At 43.6% G+C, this 22,438-nt stretch overlaps 1 long non-coding RNA gene across 1 annotated transcript in view; it reads left to right on the forward strand.

Annotated features, from left to right (window-relative positions):
* The window catches only part of LOC124615699, a 1,055,233-nt gene that overhangs the window by 507,550 nt on the left and 525,245 nt on the right, over nucleotides 1-22,438 (forward strand). Inside the window, exon 2 of the long non-coding RNA XR_006979806.1 lies at nucleotides 7,720-7,839. This is a non-coding gene — a long non-coding RNA (uncharacterized LOC124615699). The remainder of the gene's footprint in view (nucleotides 1-7,719; nucleotides 7,840-22,438) is intronic.

Below are 22,438 nucleotides of genomic sequence, written 5' to 3' on the forward strand. Positions count from 1 at the left end.
CCTGAAATGTTCCTACATTCTAAGACCAGCTACTGAAATAGTATACAGTGTGCGGGGCTTAAATCTGGACAAATTTCAGTTTGAATTTCCCCTATATCGTAGTTCCGCCGGATGTCGCAGTTGACGTTATTGAAAGCCTTAAGCATCTAGTAGACATTCAGAACCTCGAAATTGCTGAGATGTTATGGACAGGTGCGCAGTACAACCGTAGAGCCGCGATTATCGGAAGTCTTCACGCTGCGCGTTAGCCCACTGAAACGGTTCGATTCTTCAGGTACCCGAGATCGACTGTTTACAATATAGTGGCCAAGTATAATGCTTCGTAGAAGTCTGGGGAAGATTCTGCTAACGCGGCGAGGAAACATCATACCAGGAAACGCGTGTCACGAACGGCGAGAGTCATCATTGACTTCGGAGGACCCGGAGCAGTGGCTGAGAAAATTGGCGTCAGAAATTGAATATCAGCGAGCGAACAATGCGTCGGACGGCAGAGGAGGTCCTCACATGAGCTACTTAGTCAAAATTGGCTCCCGGATAACGTTGAGATGTTCTGGTCAAAGGAGTTCTGGTCCCCGAATAGCCCGGATTTGAACCCCCTCGACTTATTTGGCTCAAATGGCTCTGAGCACTATGCGACTCAACTGCTGAGGTCATCAGTCGCCTAGAACTTAGAACTAATTAAACCTAACTAACCTAAGGACAGCACACAACACCCAGCCATCACGAGGCAGAGAAAATCCCTGACCCCGCCGGGAATCGAACCCGGGAACCCGGGCGTGGGAAGCGAGAACGCTACCGCACGACCACGAGATGCAGGCTCGACTTATTTGATTAGAGCATAGTCGTAAGAGTTATCAATACGATGAGGCACCATAATGTCGCTTGTCTGCGCACCACTATCGAAGCAGCATTCGCGAATAAGGACAGCGCTGTTTTAAAGAGTGCGTGCGATCTCTTCAGGACAAGATTGGAGGTGGTCATTGCGACTGAATGGAGTTAAATCGAGTAACGTTACTCTTGAAAGATATCACTACTTACATGTAAAAGGATTTTCATTTTAATTTGTATTTTGTGTTAATAAATTTTTATTTTGTGTTAACAAATTTGCTGTTTAAAAAAGTTACTTGTGTCCGGATTTAACCGCCGCACGCTGTGCGTTACTGCAGTACGGCGTTAGAGAGGAATTAAGAACTGAATTGGAGACAACGTTCTCATCAAAAATGGTTCAAATGGCTCCGAGCACTATGGGACTTAACTACTGTGGTCATCAGTCCCCTAGAACTTAGAACTACTTAAACCTAACTAACCTAAGGACATCACACACATCCATGCCCGAGGCAGGATTCGAACCTGCGACCGTAGCATTCGCGCGGCTCCAGACTGCGTGCCTACAACATTCTCATCATCACGTTCAGTACAGGAGAGTTAGACTGTAGATAAGAACATCTTTGCTAACGACCGATAGTGAAAACACAGCTTTGTTACACACACTGTTTCTTATGTCCCACGTAGAGCGAAGTTTCACTTACAATTTCTACGCTGCACTATTTGTTTACGCACACGGTATTGCAACTGTGATTTTAATCGCTTCGTTCCAACAGCGCCTTGTGTTTTGTGTTTGATTCTGGTTCAAGCACGGAAAAATCTTGTGTGTTTCGGTAGACGCGATATAAGAGAATCAAATATGCAAATGTTTTCTCTTCCCCTTTTACTTTTCCCGTTGCCGTTCAACTGTTGGACTTGTTTGAGTCATGCTGCTGCCACCTCTTCTTCCGTCCGTGTAGGCGTGTAGTTCTCATTTTGTGTTGACATGAAAATAAACAATCATTTCCAGTGCTACTTCAGAATTTGCAGGCTTTGAGCGACACCTAAAAATACTGCGTGCTGAACTGGATCATCAGGTCAAGTGAGAACCCTGAGCTGTACGATAAAACATGTTCAGTATTTTGTCTACGAAAATATTTAAGCATGTACTGTTTTTAAAGGCTTCCGATGGCTAATGAAAGCACTAATACAGTAACGTGAATTTAGTGAAACGAGTTTAGAAAACAGGCACTAAAGCCGTCAGTCAGCTGACTTCCATTGTGTTATCCCGTATTTATATTTAGATGATGATGACTATGATTATTCTCCTCTTCTGGCACACTCACAATTAGTACGTCTACTATTTTTTGAAAAAGTAAACACTTTACACGTGTCCCATGAGCACAGTCGTCTGTTGTAAACTTGTCAAATACCACTGAACGGCCGGCTGCGGTGGTCTCGCGGTTCTAGGCGCTCAGTCCGGAACCGCGCAACTGGCACGGTCGCAGGTTCGAATCCTGCCTCGGGCATGGATGTGTATGATGTCCTTAGGTTAGTTAGGTTTAAGTAGTTCTAAGTTCTAGGGGACTGATGACCTCAGATGTTAAGTCCCATAGTGCTCAGAGCCATTTGAACCATTTTGAACCATTGACCGTGCGCTCTTTTATTTTATAGAACATTAGCTAATGTTTCATATTTTATATTATCATTTCCTGCCAAGCATCAACGGGAAAAGTAGAGAAAGTGCGTTATTTCCTTAAAAAGGCTGCTCTGCTACCTCAGTAGATAATTCACAAAAATACTCTCATTTTCGCGTTCTGTGATTTGACGAAAACCCTGTATTCTCAGCCGGCCGAAGTGGCCGTGCGGTTAAAGGCGCTGCAGTCTGGAAACGCAAGACCGCTACGGTCGCAGGTTCGAATCCTGCCTGGGGCATGGATGTTTGTGATGTCCTTAGGTTAGTTAGGTTTAACTAGTTCTAAGTTCTAGGGGACTAATGACCTCAGCAGTTGAGTCCCATAGTGCTCAGAGCCATTTGAACCATTTGAACCTGTTTTCTCACCGGTTTATGGAGTTTTATGGGCAGCCACGTTACATGAACGTTCCTGTCTATCTTTCGTTTGGAAACTAGATGGCATTTTTCAAGAAATAAAGCAACACCATTTCATTCGTGCCCCAAAGGAAAAGAAAAACGAAAAGCCATAAGGTAAATAATTGTGTGATTAATCGTCGACGTCGTCTGATTTACATGGATGGGGCTTGTTGCTTTTCCGTTTTCAAACAATTTATATCCATCGTTCCTTGGTCGGCATAGTCTCTCCTTCCTTTCAGATCGTAAATGAGGATTTTATCGGGTAGTTTTTTTTATCTCTCATTTTATACCCATGTCGTTTCTTCAACCGTCTGTATTCAGTTATCTCTTTATTAATGATGTCTGCTACATTCAACAAATTCCGAACTTCTCCATTTATTAAATCTCTCCTTGTGCAGCCCCTCATTCTGCTCAAGAATCTCATCTCGGCTGCTTGTGTTTTGTAGTCTTTCATTTGTCCAACCCTTGCTTCCCTACAACAGCAGATGTATCGCCATATTTTTCTACAATTAATACTGGAACCTTTCCGGGCTCTGCAGGTGACTGTTCGTTTTATTTTTCCACATATTCCTTGAAGTTTGTTCACCTATTCAACCGTATCATTATCACAGTAGTAAGTCGTGATATCCATTCAGTTACTTCGTTGTTAAATACAGTTTTCGACCGCACTTGCTATTTACCTTTAAAGGCCATGAGTTTCCTCTTAAGCTTAACCGAGTCGTTAATTTCGTAAAAGATGTCCTATATAACAGATGATCATGATGATGATGACAATGACTTGTTCTACCCATTGAGCAGACCCATGACAGCCTCTTTCTCCACTCTTCCCGGTTTTTCGCTACTCGCCGCAATATTATTAAGCAAAGTGTCAGGCAGACGAGGCGAATCGAGTGTTTTCTCGCTTGCCTGCACGTTGCTTTGGGAAATTCCTGTCTGAACTTCAGCCACGGCAGACGATATCCGACAGGCCAACAGATCGCTAAAGCAATTCCGCCTTCGACCCCTTCGGTACGAAGTTGCAGTCTGGAAACTGAAAAACATTCAATCGACAGTACGTCTTCGGAGGAATCTGTTCAACAACAGAGGGAAAAGTGGGCAGACGTCGAATGGTGCAGAGTTCGGGGTGTCCCCGCGGGCTGACAGCGAAATGTCGTTAGCAGAGGGAGAAGCGGTGGCCCGCTTTGATCTTGTCGCGACCTTCCGGCAGTGGGGAGAGGGAAGGGGTGGGTGGTGTTTGACTCGTGATACCTCTCACTGGTTTAAAAGCTTGTAAACAACGCATCAGCTGGAAAAAAAGCGATGTCCTGCACGAAAGACGTTGACATGACAGCTAAAAGCTCCCACAAGAGGGCAGGACAAATCATTTTTAGTGAGCCCGTGTCTGCCCCGGGGAGGATTTTTCCGTTGCGAGTAAAGAAAAAGACGAGGGACCGTTACACATTACAATCTGCGTTGTTATTTATACTTGAATAGAGATGCAGACAAAGCAGCAAGTTCTCTCCATTGACGTTAAAACCACTGTCGAAAAGACATAATAACGGACATCACTTCGTATTTTAAAATGGTTTTCCTTGGTACAAGGAATTCACCTGTGGGCCTGCTTTATACCAAGCTACGTTACGAATGGATCATTTCCTTCTTTAAATGAAGGCACGTTTTTGTGTTTTAAAATCCTCTCTGGTGACAATATTTTGCGGGTAGTAATCTGAGTAAAAATCACTTAGACGACACTAATGTAATTTCACGATTAGATTTTAGGAGTACGTCACACATTCAATAACAAATATCGTACCTCCTTATCGTATCATCAGCGCTTATGATAAACTCGCTCGAATTTGGTTTTTTTCTGAATTTTCCTTCCGATTTCTTAGAATGCAGATCATCTGAAGTTTAGGGTAGTTACTCAAAAGTAATCGTTGTTTAATAGATGAAAATATTCCTTACCCACCCAAGGAAAAAACGGAAGTTTAGGGCCACTTATATATCGACGAAATTCGTGATGGATATTTAAGCGATTGACAGGAACCTAGATTTTCATCAACTAGCTGTCACACACAAAATAAAATCTCCGAGAATGGGTATTTTCTATTGAAAATTCCCATCAATTAAAAAAAAAACTAACGGTTAAGTGTACAGCCTGACGCAAACATGGACAAAAGCTGCCCATCTGAAACATACGTAAACGTAAATAATTTCTCGCAAATTTTCTGAAGCATTTCTCAGTGGACAGAAGAGGAAAGGAATTTATCTGAGAACTATAAACTGATCACGATGTTTTAATCAGTTTACGTTTACTTTTTGGATTCCTAAGAAACACCTTTGTCGTTAAGCGTTTCAGTGCTCCCCTTGTACTATTGTTTCTTAGAAACAGGGAGCTGTAGCTTAAGAAACGTATCACGAATAAAGCGTCCCATGTTCTATTAAAATTGGGTCACTATCCCACACTTTTTAGTCTTTGGACTCTATATTACTAAGTACCACTACAGCAGACGAAAATTCAATCCAGGAACAAGCCTATTGTTAAGAACTACACTGTTTTTGCATAGGAGCCCATGCCCGATAGCGTCAACCAGCGACGCTACAGAGCGTCAAAATTATAGGCGCCTTTAGATGTATATGTAGATACAGGGTGACTCCGTGATGACGTTGCAGACATTCAAGGATGATGGAGAAGGATAAATCAATCAGTTTCAGGTTGTTCAAATGTTCAAATGTGTTTGAAATCTTATGGGACTTAACTGCTAAGGGCATCAGTCCCTACGCTTACACATTACTTAACCTAAATTATCCTAAGGACAAACACACACACCCATGCCCGAGGAGGACTCGAACCTCCGCCGGGACCAGCCGCTCAGCCCATGTTTGCAGCGCCTTAGACCACTCGGCTACAGTTTGAGGTAAGGTAGGGGAAACGTTAAGAGTCGAAAGTTATAAGCGAAAACCATTCTGATATCTCTGACAGAGGAATACATGTAGCGTTACTGTTGTAGGGTAGGAAACTTTCGGAGGTGACAGTATGGACCAAAACAAGAAAAAAAGGGGTAGCAAATATGGGCTCCAAAATGTATACCTTAACAGCTATGATCATGTACTCCATAGACGAGATGTATTTCAAACAAGCGAAGACGAACAAGTGCCCATAGCTCCTCAGACACGCATTTTAGAGCCCATGTTTACTGGACATTTTTCCTTGTTTTAGTCTTGCGAAATTTGCATACGCTACATTCTTAGCAACAATAATATCGTTACGTGTACCCCACTCAGAGATATAAGAATGATTTTCGCTTGCAACTTTCGACTCGTTCGTTTCCGAACCAAGGCCCCTTACCTGAAATTGATAAATTTATCCGTCTCCCCATCCTTGAAATTTTTCGACGTCACCACGGAATCACCCTATATAGAGACACATTTACTGGCGCTGCCGTCTGTAAATTTGACGCTATGTAGAGTCGTCGTTTGTTGCTTACGGATATGGGTTCCTATGTAGAACATGCTCTACTAAGTCCCCTCTACAACCTCTAGAAGTGCGTAACATGCACTGTGAAACAGCCTGTACGGCAGTTGTCGAAAAGCATTCTCGTCGCGTTATGACGTAGTTTGTGGTACGTCTTTACGGTTTATTTTCTCCTTGCTCTTACACAATCTTAGGCACTGTGCTTGATCGTTAACTATAAAAACTACGTAAAAACCCTTAAACTTATCAAAAGTGGAGTCACACAGTGCTCCGCGATAGTGGTTTCGTAATGTAGATATACAGGGTGACAATTATTGAACTATACGAAATAAATTCGTCATAACTTCTGAGCGTTTTGCATTAGGACGTTCAAACTGCACGGTTGGCAGTGGGGTAATATGGGAATTAATACGCTCATACATGATTTGGTTTAGCGACGAAGCCCACGTTCATTTGAATAGGTTCGTCAATACGAAAAATTGGTGCACTTGGTGACTGAGAATCCGCATTGCGCTATCGAGAAGTCTCCTCAGTCTCAACGGGTGACTGTGTGGTGTGCCATGTACAGTACGGAATAGTCGGTGTGATATTCCTTGATGGCACGGTGACTGCCGAACGATACGTGAAGGTTTTGGAAGATCATTTCATCGCTATTATCCAAAGTGACTCTGCTTTCGACAACATGTGGTTCGTGCTAGATGGAGCTCGATCAACCCCACTGAAGCAGAAGAGTGTTTGATGTTTTTTTTTTATTTCAGTCTTTGATCACAATATGAATTCTTTACACGATGACCGGTTTCAGTCCGTAATGACCATCCTCAGACCTTTTTTACGCCATGTCCTAAAGTGGTAAGACCCTAATGGCATCGTCGAAACATATAAATATAATCAGCATAGCATCGTCATATAGATATAAAATAAGGTGTAGAATAGGCCACATCGTCCACACAGTCGTTATTGCAACTCCGACACTTCAGCGGGTCATGCATAATTTCGCTATTCGTCTGCGCCGCATCATCACCTATGATGGCAGGCACATCGAACATGTCATAACCTAAATCAGAATATCTGTAGTGAGTAAGCAGAGTGCACCCCGTAGTTTTTAACTAATTTACGTTTTTTTCGTGTAGTTCAATATCTATCACACTGTAATTTGAATTAGTACTGTAATACAACTTCACGTCATTTTACTGTATTGCACTTGAGCAAATGTGTGTGTTTGACTTCTTACTACGTCCCATAGTCCACCTTTGGAGGGATCCGTGGGACGAGAGTGATGATGCAATGTAATAATTTGAGTCCTAGTGCTGGGTGGCTCGAAGTGTGGCGATGAGAAGCCGGCTAAGGGCGCGCTGTTCGCTGTTCGCAGGTGCCGCGGCCGCACTGAACATGCGGGCGGCGCTGGTGCGCGTCGCGGCGCTGCTTTGGGTGGCGCTGCACGCCGCCGCATGGGTCAACGACGTCAGCCCCAAGATGTACGTCCAGTTCGGTGAGTACCGCGCGCCGCCGCCGACTGCTCTGCTGCGTCAAGCTTCAGCGCCTGCTCAAGACCGCAGTGTAGGGTTCAGTGTCCAAAACTCTGTACCACCATTACCGCCACCACATCGGGGCCCACGCGAAGTACGGGTCTCGCAACGAACTTGTGACGTCACACTGTAAGACGACGTGGTCTCCTGACCTTCATTGCTCACATATTCCGCCCTCACAATCATATTCCGCACATCAAGACGCTTCATTCGAACCCAAACTCGATAAGATAAAGTCAGTGTTGTGTGAATTCATGTAAACGATATGCAAATAACTAGTAAATCGCAAGTGCGCGCCGAGCTTGAAATACTCGAGGCTGGCGTACACACACACATTCAAGACATGACGGTCACAAAAGCTTTTAGTTCGGGAGAGGCAAACCGCACACCAGGAAGCCAGTCCCTTCAGAGGACGAGTCAACCTATCTACGTCAGCTGGCGACCGCCCGTAGAGCAGACAGCGTTTGCCCGAGTGAAAGGGAGAACGACCCCGTGTTAGACTTAAAAGCACATTCCGCTACACTGTGTGGGAGCGCCCAGCATACGCATTCTTTACAAACATAGCATGCAGTTCCAGAGGTTTTCACAGGGAGACAGTAAACGCCAAACGCCGATGCTACAGATTTCCGGATTGGTCGCCTTAAACGAAACGTCATTCTCCCGTTTTAGAAGAGCAATGCTGTTTGGTAGACGATATTCCTGACGCCCTGAGTTGAAGGAGTAATGGAAAAGACTGAAAGATACACCCCTTCACATCTGGCATGGAGAGGGGCCGTTCCATTGTCGCTCTTGGAGTGAGAACACGTAACAACAGCGTGTGCACTCGTACGTGTACTCAAAGAGCGAGGAACAAGTCTCTCCTCAGTACTTCACTGGGAGAGCACCTCTGTCGAGAGCGAATCAGAGTGTGACTCTATATTGAGTCCTTGCGATTAAATGCTGTTCACTGTGTTGGCCGCCACACTTATTGTGCGGTGTGAACGGAGTTACAGTTAAATGCTAGCCAGCGAATTTTTGAGTGGCATCACGGTGGACTGGTTATCTGACCGGTGTACCACGCCAATAGTTAGACTAGTGGTGAATAGGAGTCCTTGACTTCATCAAGGCGTAGGGAGAGTTTGATTGGCGAAGGTCTATCCAGATAGAACGAGAGTTATCTTATTTGTCAGCAGCGAGCGGCGCAGACAGCAGTCATCGCAGCTTACGGTATTGTGTGCTACAGCTCTTGCGAGCCCCATATTTCCTCCACAACAGTACACTTAACTCCATTTCACACACAACAGCCTTGACCGTACCTAGCAACATTCTAATGGATAATTATTCAAGTTGAGTAGGCAGGGCTCTCAACCATTCTGCTAAATCAATAACAATCTTAAACTTTGTATAGAAATTTCATTAGCGAATCCTATCCTTAAGAGGTAACTTCACATTCCGAAAAGAACCCGGAAATAACTTGTTCAGTTCATAACTAAAAGTCCCATTGTGATTTCTCAGAATTTTTGCAAAAAAAATTAATAATTTACGTTGGTTTCATGTTTTTCTTACACTAACTAGAACTACTCCAGTACCCAAGTATCCCACTAGTTACGTAAGATGCCGGCCGGTGTGGCCGTGCGTTTCTAGGCGCTTCAGTCTGGAACCGCGTGACCGCTACGGTCGCAGGTTCGAATCCTGCCTCGGGCATGGATGTGTGTGATGTCCTTAGGTTAGTTAGGTTTAAGTAGTTCTAAGTTCTAGGGGACTGATGACCACAGATGTTAAGTCCCATAGTGCTCAGAGCCATTTGAACCATTTTTGCGTTACGTAAGAAATTTTGTGAATTTTTGTGTCATTTCCTTACAGCGGACGACTCCAGAAGATATTTATTGCTGAAAGTTTTTCAGGCATTTCTCTTTAGAACGTTAGGAGCGTCTGTCCGACTTCTGTAGTAGTGTGGGGGTGGAAATTGAATCTTGTAGGAGCCACAGGGTAAAGGGTACATCTCAGATTAATCCGTTGCGCAGAATGACAGAATGTCACCCACACTCTCACAACACTAATTGGATTTTCCGCCACGCTTCGCGAACGCTCAGCTCCATACATGGACCACGAGAAATCAGTAGGAATGGTACCCAACAAAGGTCTTAAGGGGAGTAAGTGTGATGAAATTCTTTGTATGTCCATCTTTCAGAGATGGTTTTGCGGGACTCGGTTGTTCGATACAGGATGTCAAGTTAAGCACCTTTCAGCCGTCTAGTTTCCAAACTTGTTTTATTTGGCTACCAGTTTCGGCGATTTACTACGCCATCTTCAGGAGCCTGATGGGCGTGTAGCAAGATTTCATCTCGCTTCTGATCAAAACAGACGATAGCAGTACTAATAAGTAGATTGCTGCTTGCTCTAGCGATCACTTCAACCATCGGCCGCCGGCTGTAACAGAAGTGTTCTAATACCAGTATATCTGGCCCCTGTTTTGATCAGAACCGTGGTGGAATCATCCTACACGTCCGTCAGGGCCCTAGGTGGCGTCGTAAATCGCCGAAACTGTTGGCTAAATAAAGTAATTTTGGTAACTAGATGTCTGAAAGGAGTTTAATTTGACATTCTGTATGATTAAATTGGCCAAAAGGTGACATTTTACGATTGTTATCTCTTAATACTATTTATTCTCCTGAATTATTTGATGCGACATTTGTCGATTAATTTCAATTGGAAGTGTAGTTTTTATTATTTCAAAGTTGATAGTGCAAGTTTTAAAAAAATCCAGTCATTCTGCACTCACTCACTTACTTAGGTATCTATTTCTCCGGAACTATTCAGTCTAGAACGCTGTGTATCCCAGCTACTTATTCGTTGAATTCACGTTAATGTTCGTGGTAAGATGCTGGATGCAGTGTGTAAACAGAAATGGCGGTATCGCATTTGCGTTTTGTGGAGACTCTAAATGGTAAAGGAAGACTTAAAGATTAAAACATTGATCATTTACAGCAATGTTATGGAATGGCAATCAGAAACAATACATGTGACCTACACGAGATAAAAAGAGCAGTGTGGGCTACATTCTTCCACAAATTATCCACTGATGTTACATCTACACATGGTCTTTGCCCACCTGGTGCTGACTAATAGTGCAAATACAGCAAAGCTCAGGCAGCGGGTACAGAGGAAAAATTTTGGGCACAAAAATAGCATACTGTCTGCAGTGATGAAAGCTATTAAACCAGTATATAGAGTGTTAGCTCATCCCGACATTCCTTCGAAATGCCCCCATGGTCGAACGCAATACCCGAGTGAGTCTTTTAATAACATCATTGGGACCCGTATACCAAAAGATGTCTTTGTAAGAATGAAAACTCTATCTTTGGGTGTTTGCGACGCTGCGATAACTTTTAATGATGGTAATAAGGTAAGAACTAAGGTACTAGGGCAATTGGTATCAATCCAGGAAAAAACACACTGCAATGTTATGATTCTGGTTCAGCAATCAGAAAAGAAGTGAAACTATACTTTGAAAACATTTCACACCTCTTTCTGTCAAAGGTTCTGAGATAATGTGTCATTAATATTGCAAATTTAACACTGTAAGTACAGGATGTACGTAGTCCTCTTAACTTTGTTGGGTCCTATCGAGAGCTAGCATGCCCTTAAAGGCGCAGTCAGCAATAATTAGGCTCGTCAGACGTGGTTAAGAGCTCTGCGTCTGAGACGGCTGCTGGCACTCATACGACCTGCGGTGTCACGTGATGTGACGTATGCACCACGACCCGTCTTCCTCGTGGTCCTTGCCCCACGTAAGGTAACTCGCGACAGAACGGCAACTGGATTGTGTTGTTCTATAGACGATAAAGTGCTGCAACCTGTCGTAGAGACATCTCTTTGAATGGAAGGGAAGGTGCAGCAGCCATTTTGAGTTGGTCTGGAATGCGACTTGTAAGTGAATGGTAGCCCCTCACGTGTTTTTAAAACTTTAGATGAATTTAAATGTAAGATAAGTCGTTCATTCTTAAATTAAGTGTACCCTTGAAGTGTATCCTACTCGCTATACGTTAGACAATACGTTTAAATCTGTGAGTTATTGCGGTCCATAAACTTTGTTAACCTGAGATGTGCTCTTGAGGCAGAGCAGGATGGGGCAGAATGGAATAGTGTACTGATCTGCTGCTTTATTCTTTGATGCAAGTAGATTTCAATCTGCATGTTTCTTCCCTTCAACTCCCCTCCCTTCCCCCCTATCTTTTCCAGATACTGTAGACATACATTAGAAATACTGTTAGATAGCAACTGGATATTAAATTAATGTAAGTGGCAGTTTGGACTGTTTTATCTCCTGAAATGGGGATTATAAAATCAACTAAGACGTCTAACGTATCAATGTGAACGTGGCAAAGATACGTTCGTAAAGCTAAGAAGAAAACAAGCTAAACAGTTGACAAATCAGATGGGAAATTTAAAAATGCGTTCACTGCAGAACAAAAAGACAAAATGGTATCCTACCTCCAGTCGATGGAGATACGACTGGTCCAACCATAAAACATCTCATTGTGAGACCATTAGCACATTAGCAATCAGCACATCAGCACATTAGTACATTAGCATATTAGCATATTAGTTACCAGAAAGAAAGAGCTTAACAGATTTGACAAAGAAACTTGTGTTGCTAGGCAGGATTGGGTTATAGGATTTGTTACCTGGGTATCGTATGTTGTCTTTTGGCAATCCGTAAATTACATGTGGTGCATCAGCGATGGGATACAATATAAATATCAAGCATAATATGACATTAAAATATTATCAGTATCATTTCCATTCTGAAAGTATTTATTATCATACTGTTAACAAATACTTAGAAGATTTCATATTCCACAGTGTACACTGTTCATTAAACGACTTTATCTCAGTTCTACATTGTTATTCATAAGAATTTCAACGTTTATACAATAATTTCCCAAAAATATGCTTTATCCCATTCGTCCCCGTGGGCGGAGCAGAAAGGGGAATATGAAAGCAAAAATATATAATAGAGTTTTCAGTGATTTTCAAGTAAGGTACCTCAGATTATACTGTAAGGTGATTTTCCCGTTCCGCCATGTTTCCCTACTTGTGCACATGGAAAGCGAATTAATTATAAACACGACTGAGAAAGAGTCAGCGAAAACTGAAACACAGTGCATATCTAACCTAAAAGTCGTAAGTACAATACCTTGATACCTTATTGATTAGCATAGGTCCACCTGATTTCCAGCCATCAACAGTCCAGTGTCAGCGTAAAACTTTGTGTCGTGCAGTCATCAAGGGCACACGAGTGGGCCATCGGCTCGGAAAGCCCACATAGATGATGTCTCGTTGAATGGTTCGCACGTTGACACTTATTGATGACCCAGCATTGAAATCTGCAGCAGTCTGCGTAAGGGTGGCATTTCTGTCACGTTGAACGATTGTCTTCAGTCGTCGTTTGTCCCGTTCTTGCAGGATCTTTTTCCGGACGCAGCGATGCCGGAGATTTGATGTTTCACCAGATTCCTGATATTCATGGTACACTTATGAAATGGCCGTACGGGAAAATCCCCATTTCATCGCTATCTTCGAGATGTTGTGTCTCATCGCTCCTTAACTGACGATAACGCCACGTTCAAACTCACTTAAATCTTCTAGAATGAAATTTTCACTCTACAGCGGAGTGTGCGCTGATATGAAACTTCCTGGCAGATTAAAACTATGTGCCGGACCGTGAATCGAGCTCGGGGCCTTTGCCTTTCGCGGGCAATTGCTATACCAACTGAGCTACCCAAGCACGACTCACGCCCCGTCCTCACAGCTTTAATTCCGCCAGTACCTCGTCTCCTACATTCCTAACTTCACAGAAGGTCTCCTGCGAACCTTGCAGGACTGGCACTCCTGAAAGAAAGGATATTGCGGAGACATGGCTTAGCCACAGCCTGGGGGATGTTTCTAGAATGAAATTTTCGCTCTACAGCAGTTCAAATGGCTCTGAGCACTATGGGACTTAACTACTGTGGTCATCAGTCCCCTAGAACTTAGAACTACTTAAACCTAACTAACCTAAGGACATCACACACATCCATGCCCGAGGCAGGATTCGAACATGCGACCGTAGCAGTTGCGCGATTCCGGACTGCGCGCCTAGAACCGCTAGCCACCGCGGCCGGCACTCTACAGCAGTGTGTGCGCTGATATGAAACTTCCTGGCAAAGGTCCCGAGTTCGAGTCTCGGTCCGGCACACGGTTTTAATCTGCCAGGAAGTTTCACTTAAATCTTGATAACATGCTATTGTAGCAGCAATAACCAATCTAACAACTGCACCAGATACTTGTCGTCTCATATAGGCCTACCTGACCACGGCGCCGTGTTTTGCCTGTTTACATAGCTCATTCCTATACAAGTTTCTTTGGCACTTCAGTGTTCAGCATGGATGGCACAAGTATGTGAGAAAAATATAATAAATAATTAACCAAACAAAGTTCCGTCTTTGTAAATTCAATAGATACTGATAACGGCCACATTCAAGTCAAAAATTTTCTCATTTAAATATTACCGAAGATGTTGAATGTACTAAGTGTTTGAAAATGGGAAGACTCGGTGTAGTGTCACCGCCAGAGACCACACTTGCTAGGTGGTAGCTTTTAAATCGGCCGCGGTCCGGTAGTATACGACGGACCCGCATGTCGCCACTGTCGGTAATTGCAGACCGAGCGCCGCCACTCGGCAGGTCTAGAGAGACTTACTAGCACTCGCCCCAGTTGTACGGACGACTTAGCTAGCGACGCAACACTGACGAAGCCTCGTTTATTTGCAGAGAAGATAGTTAGACTAGCCTTCAGCTAAGTCAATGGCTACGACCTAGCAAGGCGCCATAGCAATTGATAGTTATCGTATGAAGCATGTCTCATCAAGAACGATGTATACAAATGATGGATTAAAGTTAAGTATTCCATAAGCTACGTACTTTTCTTTATAGCATTCATTACGTATCCTGTTTCAGACCTCACGCCATCCTGCGTGAGCTTATAGCGTGCATTTCGGCCTTCTCTAGCTATATAACACTCGGACAGTATAGGAAGAGACAGAGGAGGACATCACGTCAGTCTAGAGAGTAAACGTAAAATAGAAACGGAGAGGAGAGGGGTTTGTGTTGTCGTACAACGTCGACGAGCTGGAATCCAGCGCGTGCGCTCGGAACGCCCGGAGCGGTAGCGCGTTTGTCAGGAGGCGGGTAGACTCGGCGCGGGCCGCGCCAGGCAGTCGCAGTCACTCAACGCGTGCGGCCCGGCGGCTGGCCCGGCGGCCGCTCGCCCCCTTTGTTTTGCGCCCGCCCCGCTCGTACACCTCTTTTGTCCGCGCGTCCGCGTCTTGCAGTGTCGCCCCCAGCCGCCCGTCCGACCCTGCCCTTGTTCTATTTGTTAAGGTCGCTGCCAGTTGTACTCCTGTCCTCTCTCCTCGCTCCATCCCTCCTCCCTTTTTCCCTTTTTTTTCTTTTTTACCCCCGCTAGAGGAGTCCCGCTTACGTCAGCATCAGCACCGCGTGGACGTGGAGTGCCAGAAGGTGGCATTGCCCGCGACACCGCTTTCCTGCTACGGACGTACCCCAGTGCAGAGGTTCCCCTTTAGTGCAGTCTGCGCCCTATGGCGTCCCGAAGCATCTCCGCGTACGCCTTAAAATTCCGCTAGTGTAACCTGCAGTGTTCAGTGACGTACGAGGTATATCAGAAAGGTAATGGGACCGATTTTTTATCAACTAAAATTTTTATTTTTTTCAAACAACTGTGTTTTACTCTTCAAAGGAGTTTTCTTCAGCGGCTATACACTGGCTGAATCGTTTCCAGTCTTGGTAGCAGCGGCTGAATTGCTTCAATCGGTAGGGCCATTAACATTTCGATCATATTCTTTTTAAAGCATTCCAGAGTCCAAAAATGACGTCCTTTAAAGACGTTTTTCAGCTTCGGGAAAAGAAAAGGGCGCAAGGACTCGGATCACATGTATAACGGGGCTGTGGAACAAGAGAAATTCCTTTTGAGATAAAAAATACGGTGGTGGAAGTGTCCGTGTGACATGGCGAGTTATCATGACCCAGCATCCATTTGCCTGCAATGTCTGGTCTCACTTGATTCACCCCCTTCCTAAGATTTTCAAGGTCATCTTTGTAAAATACTTCCTTGAAAGTTTGTTATGGAGGTCTTATCGTAGAGGAGCACGCAGCTGATCGATGTTTTCGTCGGTTTTTGAGGTTGAAGGTCTCCCTGAGCGACGTTCATCTTCAACGTGTTCTCAGCCTTCCAACAATGATTTCTGCCAGCTGAAAACTTGTTCCCCATAGGCCTGTTTCAACTTTTCAAAGGCCACATTCGCTGAGTCCCCAGGTTTAACACAAACCTTGATGGCATTTCGCTGTCCCATTTGCCTAACACACAACAAAAACATAACTCGTGGAGCTCTCAAACATCGCGGTTGCTCCCGGCGAAGGTTCGAGTCCTCCCTCGGGCATGGGTGTGTGTGTTTGTCCTTAGGATAATTTAGGTTAAGTAGTGTGTAAGCTTAGGGACTGATGACCGTATCAGTTAAGTCCCATAAGATTTTACACACATTTGAACATTTCTCAAACATCACATGATGACTGTACGGAGCTGAAACTGGGACTGAACATCTGGAAGAGGTGTACACATCGGTCTAAACAAGTAGAACGACACAGCGATGCCCGAACGCTGATATTTTTGTCAGTCTAATTGCTTTATTAAAAGAAATTGGTTCAAATGGCTCTCAGCATTATGGGACTTAACATCTGAGGTCATCAGTCCCCTAGACTTAGAACTACTTAAACCTAACTAACCTAAGGACATCACACACATCCATGACCGAGGCAGAATTCGAACCTGCGACCGTAGCAGCAGCGCGGTTCCGGACTGAAGCGCCTAGAACCGCTCGGCCACAGCGGCCGGCTGCTTTTTTCACTCATCTCGCAGTAAAGAATAGTCCATTCCAAATTACTGAACTATTGTTTACTTTCTTAAACATAGTTATGTATTTTAATTTTTCTGTAGGATTCCCTTTCTTTCGTTATATTTGTGAGTTGCCTTCAGGTTAAGGTAAACGTTTATAGAGTGTATCTACGTAGAGGCCTACAAGAAAGACAGGCAGCGGTGCGTACGTCACGCTCGCTCAACTCAGCAGACTAACTTCGTTTCTACACATGTTAATTCGTGGCTCTGAGCACTATGCGACTTAACTTCTGAGGTCATCAGTCGCCTAGAACTTAGAACTAATTAAACCTAACTAACCTAAAGACATCACACACATCCATTCCCGAGGCAGGATTCGAACCCGCGACCGTAGCGGTCGCTCGGTTCCAGACTGTAGCGCCTAGAACCGCACGGCCTCTCCAGCCGGCTGTTAATTCGTAACTAGGTGTGTACGTACAAACGAGAATTGCATCTTCTACTGGAAACCGCTATTATGTAGTTCTACTGTTATTAGTCCTACAATGGAAGGAAGTTCATAGGCCTATTAATAATTTGTTTCGGCTATACTGGGTTACAATAAAATTAAAATCATACCAAACTGATTATTCGTTGCATAAACCGCCACTTCTTGTATGAAACGAGGACTGTTAAAAAAAAAAAGTTCAATTGTGTGTGAAATCTTATGGGACTTAACTGCTAAGGTCATCAGTCCCTAAGCTTACACACCACTTAACCTAAATTATCCCAAGAACAAACACACACACCCATGCCCGAGGGAGGACTCGAACCTCCGCCGGGACCAGCCGCACAGTCCATGACTGCCGCGCCTAAGACCGCTCGGCTAATCCCGCGCAGCCAAGACTGTTAAGCAGAAGAGACTAAATGCTATAAACAGGCCGTTATACCATGTATATCAAGTACTGATTTTAAATTAAATTTTGTTGTAGTACTGTAATCAGTAAGACTTCATAATAGCAGAATCCAGTAGAAGCTGCAATTCTCGCCCAGCTGGGAGTTAACAGGTTTAGAAACGCGTTTTGTCTGCCGAGCTGAGGAAGCGAGCGAGTTCAGGCCTACCTTCGTGACGTACGCGCCGAAGGCTGTCTTTCTAGTGGGCCTCGATCTACGTAAACAAAGAACTGTTCTGTGAACGAACAGTTTTGGAAAATAAATAACGGGGCCCAACAAACAAATAAGCAGATATGGAGTGCGATAGCAGGAGAACAAAAGTTATTAAATCCATTGTGACAACTGTGAACGAAGATGAAAGCGCAAAATCATCAACAGAGTTCGTAAATTCGCTTAATGTTTCCGGTATGTCCCGCAGAAAAATTTGCAAACGTCATAGAAGTGAAAATTTAAACTGGAAATGGGAAAAAGTAGGTCAGTATTCATACAATAAACTCCACTCATTTCAACGAACCTACCATTCAGCTTTAAAAGGCTCAAATTTCCGATGAGTTAGCTCATAGTTTGATTGTCAGTGAAACAAGAAGGCAAACATTCCAGTCTTGCGCAGTGAATTTAAAAGAACAAATCCTCATGTTAACAGAATCTTCCGTCGATCCTTCGTAGAACAACATTGTAATAAATGAAAAGCACCAGTTTGCTTTTTTTCTACAATATTACTTTTATTGTTAACCGGCTTTCGGCTTACAAGGTCATCCTCAGACATTTACTGAGTATTATCACCAAAGAAGTTAAAATGTTTCCAAACAACATTGGAAGAAGCAATACGTCTAGACTCAAGTAAAAACATACAGTAAGAAACATCTTTGCAATGAAAAAATAAAAATTGAACATTACATAAATAACAATGGAGTAGACAGGAAAACCTTTAGCACAAGATAGGAATAGCATGCTTACATAACTGTTTCTATTAATAAACAAAACTAATAAAATAAAATAAAATTAGTACTAGACAAGGTTACATCAGGAGGTATGAAACATAGAGAGTGATACACAAACCAATTAAAAGTAGAGACAATTAACCTGTTTTGTTTTGTTGAAGTTGTCTTTGTATTCTATATAGACCGTAGTTTCAATAGTTAAGGCTTTCTTATAACTGGTACTTGTATTACTGTCCATGTTTAACACCCCTTGTAGTTGTCCCATCAAATACTGTTCATATTTTACTTTGCTCATTTATTTAATGAAAACTGTTAAACAGCCACTGCTTTGATTATAATGTTAATGTTAAAATGCAGTACCACCACACTCTCAAACGGTAGGTTTTCCTGCATTTATTTATTTCTGTTTATCTTATTGATATTGCTTAAGTTCCTTATGTATTCTGTAGCTACATTGATAATTGGCTCTTCTTTTAACTGGTTTGTGTATCACTCTCTATGTTTCATACCTCGTGATGTAGCCTTGTCTAGTACTTATTTTATTTTATTTTATTAGTTTTGTTTATTAATAGAAGCTGTCATGTAGGCATGCTATTCCTATTTCGAGCTAAAGGTTTTCCTGTCTACTCCATTGTTATTTATATACTGTTCAATTTTTACTTTTTCATTGCAAAGATGTTACTTACTGTATGTTTCTACTTGAGTCTAGACGTGTTACTTCTCTTCCAACGTTTTTTGCAAACATTCTAACCTCTTTGGTGATATTACTCAGAAAATGTCTGAAGATGGCCTTGCAAACCGAAAACGGTTAACAATAAAAGTAATATTGTAGAACAAAAGCAAACTGAACAATTCCTCTTTCACGGACAGCTATACGTAACAACCACCGAACATATTCATCTTTGCACCCAAAAGAAACCCACCAAATGCAGTTTATAACAATGAACAAGCTAAATGGTATAGAAATGAGAGGATTAACTGCACTTTTTTCCCATTGAGAAAACAAATAGGAAAAAAGAAAAGCCGAGAGTGTCCTTTTCTCGTTTTCAGCTAGTTCAACATATGTGCAGTCTCTCTCTCTCTCTCTCTCTCTCTCTCTCTCTCTCTCTCTCTCTCTCTCTCTCTCTCTCTCCCCCTCCCTCCTGTATGTGTGTGTGTGTGTGTGTGTGTGTGTGTGTGTGTGTGTGTGTGTGTGTGTGTTTAATGGAGCATCAAGCCGCAGGTTGCGGTCCGCTGTAAGCATTATACATACCAGCTAGTGTTTGGGAATAAATTCTGGAACCAAAGAAGGTCGGTGACCGTTCTCCCTGGCATGAAATTTTTTCCCATTTCTCTGATCCGATCGTGTCCACCTCACTGCTACGCATCTCCCCGACGCTGGCCGTGTGTTCTTTTGCGTAAACGCTTTTGCTATTGGCGTCCTCCCGCTCCAACAGCCTTACAGAGCTGGTGAGTGTCGGCTGCTTGAACGCATCGTCCGTTGGGACGCAGCCTTGATCAGGGACGCGTGCTGTCGTTTCATCTCTGAATGTGTCTCACGCATGCATCGCCTCACTGGGTCGCAAATGTGATCGACCGTTCTTTTTCCCCGAGCTGCCGCGCACGTCCGGTTGACCTCGGAGGCGAAGTTTGGCTTGTAAACATACTGTTAAACACACATCTAACCGTACGGACCTACATACAATTTCCCACCTGTGCTTCACGATAAATAACATTTTTTGTTCACTGAATACTTCTTAACTACTGGCGGCTAAACGCCGAACACCTCGCACCATACCTTTATAGTACTCGCAGCTAGCGACTTACTCCAGCTTCTTTGAACAATGACTCAAAAGACTACGTGACACAGAGCTAGGTGACAGTGAATGAGGAGTTGAACTCACGTTCTAGAAAAGTAGGAATCAAATCCCCGTCCACTATCCAGAATTAGATTTTCGCACTCTTTTATGTCGATAGAGGGGAATGCTGTGCTGCTTCCTTCGAGAAGGATAAGGCAGTATTTGTTCTTTGCCCTAGTTCAGTTTCTGCTTCTACTCCATCTTTAATGACCCCGTCGTCGAAAGGCTTTTGAGCACTATCTCCCTTTCCTTCTTCTGTCCTTAAAATGCAAAATATAGCTTGCACAAGCTATTCGCACAAACGACAAAATGGCTGATATCGAAATAAATCAACATGGGATACGAAATCAACTGAAATATTTCAACAGAGTGAAGGTCACTGGACGTAGAGTATGCCAAACACCTTGACCCTCTTCTAGTAGCTGAGTACAGTAGGTCTTTGGAGGAGCAAAGTGGCCCCGATGATTGGAAAAACGCACATTTCATTCCCAGTTTCAAGAAGGGTCGTCAATCTGTTGTAGAATTTTTGAACATGTTTTATGCTCTCGTATTATGGTATTTCTGGAGAACGAAAATCTCCTCTGTAGGGACCAATATGGAATCCGAAGCAACGCTCTTATGAAACCCAGCTCTCCCTCTTTGCCCACGACCAGGAAGCAGCAGATACATGTGCGAATGTAAATGCCATGTTTCATGACTTCCGGAAGAGACAGTTCCGTCCGCACTGTCGCCTAATGAACAAATACGAGCGTACGGAATATCAGTCCACCTGTGAGACTGGACTGAAGAGTTTCTCACAAACAGAACACAAGAAGTCATTCTGAACAGAGAGAAGTCTTCAGACGTAAAAGTAACTTCGGGCGTGCCCCAGGGGAGTGTTATAGGACCATTACCTTTCACGATATATGTAAATGACTTAGTAGACAACGTCGGAAGCCCCATTAGGCAGTTCGCAGATGATGATGTTGTATACGAAGAAGTCGAGACATTGGAAAATTGTAGTTAAATGGAGAAAGACTTGCAAAGGCTCGTCGCTTGGTGGAGGGAGTTCCACTTAGTCCATAACATAAAGAAATGTAAAGTACTGCGAATACATGGATAGGAAGACACTTTATTGTGTGATTACAAAGTAGCAGAACGATCACTGGAAGCAGTTACTTCCGTAAAATACCTGGGAGTATGCGTGTGTAGATTTGCAATGGAACGACCACATAAAGTTAATCGCGAGTAAGGCAGATGCCAGACTGAGAAGCCTCAGGAGGTCTAGTTCATCGACACAGGAAAAGGGTTTACAAGACATTTGTTCGACCAGTACTTGAATACTGCTGGTGAGTATGGGATCCGTACCAGATGGGACTGATAGAGGAGGAAATTGCGAAGATCCAAAGAAGAACGGCGCGTTTCTTTACAGGTTTCTTTAGTGGGCATGAAAGCGTCACAGGGATTATCAACCAACTGAAGTGACAGTCACTCCAAGAGAGGCGTTCTGCATCGCTGTGTGGTTTATTGTTAAACTTTCGAGAGCCAACGTTCGTATAAGAGTCGACGAGTATATTGCTCCCCTCTTCGAAAGGACTACGAAGATAAAATCGGAGAGATTGGAACCCTCGTGAGGTTTACCGGCAATCGTACTTCCCGCGAACTATTCGCGACTGGAACAGGATGGGAGCTGGCATGATACATGAAGTACACTCCGCTAGACACCGCACCGCTTGCGAAATATAGATGTACGGAATGTAGAGACGAGAAGAATAGGACCCAACTTTGGCCCATAGATTCCTCAGCACGAAAACTAACGACACTGGCAGCCATTCGGTAGATTTTTTCTCTCACGACGCCTTCTGTGGTATCACTGAAAACAATTCCCTTTTCGTGAAGCTTACGCCCGAACACTTTCCTCCTAAGCAGGCGAATCTTTTTTT

The sequence above is a fragment of the Schistocerca americana genome, chromosome 5, assembly GCF_021461395.2.
Source record: "Schistocerca americana isolate TAMUIC-IGC-003095 chromosome 5, iqSchAmer2.1, whole genome shotgun sequence".
NCBI lineage: Eukaryota > Metazoa > Arthropoda > Insecta > Orthoptera > Acrididae > Schistocerca > Schistocerca americana.